General features: G+C 40.2%; 1 pseudogene; it reads right to left on the bottom strand.

Moving 5' to 3' along the window:
• Nucleotides 1-1,516: 1,516 nt before the first annotated feature.
• On the bottom strand, nucleotides 1,517-3,502 carry LOC147798664 (uncharacterized; annotated as a pseudogene).
• Nucleotides 3,503-5,575: the final 2,073 nt, after the last annotated feature.

Genomic DNA, 5,575 nt, shown 5'->3' with positions numbered 1-5,575 from the left:
CGAGGGCGCTGTTTACGTCCTTTTTGCACGCTGTAAGTAGCTTATAGTATTTAATATGCAATATCAAAATTTTCAAAATTTGAAATAAAGCCAACATTTGATTCTTTGAAATAAGGCACAAATAAGAACTAAGATTTTACAAAAAGCATAAATTTTAAGCTTTTCAGTTAAAATCCCCACTTATTTCTGTGTACAAAATGATCAGTTTGCTCTGCATTACGTGTACAAAAATAATCTCAAAGCATCTTCAAATCAATATTTTTTGCTTTGCACACAGAGTCCAATGGTACGGAAGCCCATTAGCGTCAAACAAAAAATATTTTTCGAATTCTTCCTAACAGATTCCCAATCCCCTATAACGGATTCGCAATCAAATGCAAAAAGCGAAAAATTGAAATTGGATGGATAGACTTACAGCAAAGTCTGCAAACCTCAAGGAGGAGGACTAGGCCACTTTCGGTATCCAAACAATATGGTAAGGAGGATTTGTTGAAAATATCCCTATAACTATTTTTTAAGGACGGACAGTCCGCCAAAGGAAAGACGATTTGAGTTTGAGATGTAAGACAACAGAAAACCTCCACAGTCTCTTCCGATGTCACCGTAGGCAGCTTATATGACTAAACAAAAAATGCCCGCACTCAGCGCGCGCGTTAAGCTTAAAACCAAAAGAAAAAAAACAACAGGAAATTCGAACCGAAGAAAATTTTCCCCAAGAGGGAGATGAACAATAAATCAAACAGGAAAAACAAGACCAAAATCAGGTTCAAAGTGCTCAGTATGGAGAGGAACTGGAAAGCCGTGGTGGAATATTGACAATGACGTAATGAGCCCAACGGGGATGTGGAAATTGGGCACTGAGGAGCCGGTGTATTTTAGGATGTCCTCACCCAATTTTGGGATGAGACTGACGAAAAAACTTAAAATGACCTAAAATGACAACTGTAAAATGTAACGTAGATTTCAATACTCTATTTCTGAAGACTGTCGATTTTGAGTGAAAAATCACTCAGGTTTAGACTAAAAAAGTTTGGGATCCCTCTGGAGGAAATTCGACGGAAACTTCAGTCTCTTCCATTGACTAAATTTCACTGAGTTTGCCTTGTTTCTATAGTTTTAATTGGAGGTAGCGGATGTTCACTCCAACATTTACCTTTCTTTGTTAGAGCATTTAATTTGTTATAAGTGTATAAGGGTGGCTGTACATGACCCACCGCAAACTTTTTTAAGTTTCATGAAACATTGGTGCACTGGTACAACAATTAAGTTGGGTATTCAAAAAGGTTGAGGAAGAAAGTACATGTGCAACAGATGTTACATAAATGCATGAATATTGTTTGTAATGAAGGTATTGATACGGCATGGTTGCAGTTTTTAAAATTATTATGATCGTTGGTATAAATGAAGACCTTCGCCTGCGTCATGTGGGACAGAAATAGCCCTCTCTGCTCAAACACGTCCCTGGCACATGAGTAAAAACCGTTCAAAGTACATTTACTCTCACAATTCTATTTCATCAAGTTGAACAGGTACGTAAATACAGTTGCGGCAAGGCGTACATGACTATGGGACGTCCAAATGGCCCTGGCGATTTCGTGAGGACGAGATGAGGTGGGCATTCCACTCTCAAACAACTGTGTCTAGCTCTTCCTGGAAATCCCAGAAAATGAAATACATTAATTATTAGGGCATGGATAAAGATATACGGTGAACCGAATTAAAAGGACCACTGCGTGTGAATGTGCACCTTCCGTGCCGATCATTATGCCAGCATGCAGCTGAGTGTAGAGCTGACTCCTCACAAAAGGGACCATCGGGGTGAACAATATAACGTGTTGAACATTTAAAAAATTTCCCAAATTCAAAATAAAACTGGAGGAACTTGGTGATAATCACTGAAGCACTGGACCAATCACTGAAGAGCCTAATGAAAAAAAAAACACTTTACTTGCAGTGTTAACAATTTTTCTTAATTAATGTCAGGAGCCGCGAGTTGCAGACCCAATGTGATGGCTGCGCCGGGTCGCTCGACACTGGGGGTTGAAGAGCTCTACTCTTCTCGGGAGACAGACTCAAGTGGACTCCGGTGAATTTTCATATCTTTTATTCAAGCCTCCAGAATTTTACAATCAGGCGTTGTCAATATTTGAGCAAAGCAAAAGAAATAAAAATAACCCCTATAGGAAGAATGGAAAATAACAATGCATAAGTGGTGTTCTTCCTAATGTACATTGAGCAGATATCTAGCAATTACGCGTTGTTATGGGGAAATTATACCCCCTTACAACTGAAGTACATGTGAGTAATTTCTATAAGGATATTTTTGTAAAGTTTGATACCAGACATCTTTAACTCACCCAATACAGTAAAATAGAGATTTAAAAATTAATCGCTCGCCGCTTCCAATCCCCGTCACATAACAAATGTCCCCAAGGGAATAATATCAGGTATTGCGGCCGCTAGCCGAATGAATCAAGCGTTTCAGAGCGAGATCGCAGTACTGTTGTATTACATTGGATAGTCATAACTTTGTTTACATATTAATACACTGTGGAAGAATTCCTCGCACAGAAATATTTGGCCTTGATGTGCTTTTACATTCTCAAGTTATAAAGTTCGAGAAATTCAATCAATAACTCATTATGGTCCCAACCAGGGTTTATGGAGTTTTAATGATATCAAATAAAGTAGCACTATTTATGCAGCGGAGGTTCACCAGGAGGTTTACGTACCGATTTCTGCATAAATTAATAATAAGTTTTGGCCGAGAACAATTATAGAGGTCGCCCTCACTAATTTGCGGTCTCCGACATTAAAAAGTGATGATAGATTAACCTGCAATGTAGCCCCAAATTTGCCAACAAGTAGGCAACATGTAGGCACTAAGACAGCTAGGCATTACAATCTTGGGTAGCCTTACAACAGAAAATTTCAACAACGAATCCCAGTTACCTACACTAACCGCAGGGGGGGGGGGTGATCTGGGTATCTCGTACGACAGTCTATTCATACATTTTATGCCATCATAACACCATGGTAAAAACAGTACATGGCTCAAATCTTCAATTTTGGATGGAACACACCTGAGTAATGTTCATGAAGCAAAACTGAATTAACGAAATGTCCGACAAATCCTCGTTGAATTAATTCGCAGTTGTCTTTCGATTCATGAAATAATTTTATGTTCATCCAAAACTGCGAACAGTGTTTTCGCTAGATGCTCCACCAGAGCCCAATCCGTTGGTTGTTCTAACTGCTACCAAGAAAGACACCTTTTTTCCACCAGCAAAGATTCCTAAGAGATGGCAGACTGTTTCTCTGTCGACATTTATTCCATTCAAGTTTTGATGCATTTCAAATGCACCCATCGATAGCCATGTAAGCGTCCCGACTTCTGCAGTACTCTTTAATCATGGAGGAATTAAAACATTTAAAAACAAGCTTTAATAAAGCAAGCAACTTCCAGAATGTCGGTAGGACTCTTTTGTCGAAACAAACCCATGCCTCTAAGTTTTCGCTGAACAGTTCGCCTGCTCAGTAAAATAATTATGATTTGCTAGCAGCGACACAAGTATCTCTTCATGGTTAAACCCTAGCCCCACAAATAGGGCAGTGCAGTGGCTCTCTTTTACAATCTGTCTCTTATCTGTCGCACAGAGCCACTACAGCCCTATTTGTGGGGCTAGGTTAAACCTTAAATCGAAATTTACACGGATGAGTCATTTTGATGGGCAAATGGACACAAAAGTATGAATCAATATCGGATTGGGAATCTGTTGACAGTGGGAATCCGTATGACATAAAAAATAAAACAGAAAAAATAATTCAGAAAGTAGCCTCCTTTATGAAACCGACAAAAAATATCTTCCCTAGAATTGCCTGAACACAGTCGACTCGTGTACACAATCGAGGTAGAACATAAACAAAAATAAAAAAAGTATATTTTGAAATTCCTATTGGCCTTGATATCATAGAATGTGGCAATAGTATTTTTAAACATGACGTTTCTTTTATGTGATTTTAAACGCCCCCCTTTACGAATGGAAGTGGCTCAAAAACTGCGGTAACGTTCGCTAGCTCTCTCGACGGTATTATGTGTACATGCCATGCATGCACATGATACCACAGAAGGACACGTGATAAAAAAGCACATTGTACGTGAACATTTACATCATCACACCAGTCTAGTCATGATGGACGCCACTAGTTAGTACTTGTCTAACTAGCCGGCAGTTGCACAACTTAATTTTATGAGCCTACCGAGTGCCGGTAGCTCTTTGAATTTGATAAACATGATAAGGCCTCGACGGTAGGGGTACAATGTAGGATGGTCATAATCTATAACAAGTTTTAAGATTGGACCTATCGCGTGACACGGAGGGGTGAAAGTACATTGCAACGAACTGTGTGTTTCAGTCATCAATTGTCGAAGTTCGGCCTGATGTCCTGGATCATGGCTAACGTTTCACCGAACAAAGACATGGAGGAAATCTCAAGTCTGAATTTGCAAGGTTCAGTTCCTCGTCTGCAAGACTACAGCGTATCTCCCACAATGGGCTTCATGAGAGAGAACCCCTTGGTAAGAATGCCCTTGACTATTGAGTTTAGGAACTTGAATGCCTAGGCCATGGTCTGAGTGGTTTACAGTCACTTTGCCCCATTTTCACGTGGTTTCGAGTCAACTCGGACCCACAACCAACCGGACCCACAACCAACTCGGACCCACAACCAACTCGGACCCACAACCAACTCGGACCCATGCAGATTTGGACCCATTACTAAACCGGACCCATGACCAACTCGGACCCACAACCAACTCGGACCCAATACTAAATTGGACCTACGACCAACTCGGACCCACCCTAAGTCAACTCGGACCCAACACAAATCAAATCATTTTAAAAGAAAAATGTGGAATATTTCCTATTGTCTGAAACTTGGACTCGGTTTTGAAGCGTCGTATGTCTGCTCGCAAGCTCATTATTAATATTTTGTGATCCCACGATTTTTTTTACAATAAAAGGAGCCATAATCTCGAGGGATCATAGAATTATTTATATAAATCCCGATTTTGGGATTGATAGTTTCCTGTTCAGAGTATTTCTTTCACAAAAAGCTCTACATTGCGGGCCTACTGGATAGAGGCGGGCGGCTACATTCAGAGCTGAGCACATAGTTTTTCTACTATTAGGGGGGTATCTTTGGAAAAAGGCGAATAAAAAAATTCATAAAATTGAAACGAAAAGTGATCGATCTGGCCATAGTGTACATGTACATCATCACACCAGTCTAGTCACGATGGACGGCTCTAGTTAGTACTTGTCTAACTAGCCGGCAGTTGCACAACTTAATTTTATAAGCCTACCGAGTGCCGGTAGCTCTTTGAATTTGATAAGCATGATAATGCCCTGACGGTGGGGGTACAATGTAGGATGGTCATAATCTATAAAAAGTTTTAAGATTGGACCTATCGCGTGACACTGAGGGGTGAAAGTACATTGCAACGAACTGTGTGTTTCAGTCATCAATTGTCGAAGTTCGGCCTGATGTCCTGGATCATGGCTAACGTTTCACC

Source organism: Acanthaster planci, linkage group LG07 (genome assembly GCF_054643075.1).
Source record: "Acanthaster planci isolate LZ-2023a linkage group LG07, COTS_SCS, whole genome shotgun sequence".
Classification (NCBI taxonomy): domain Eukaryota; kingdom Metazoa; phylum Echinodermata; class Asteroidea; order Valvatida; family Acanthasteridae; genus Acanthaster; species Acanthaster planci.
Note: the sequence above shows the minus strand (reverse complement) of the source record. Positions and strands in the feature narration are given on the sequence as shown.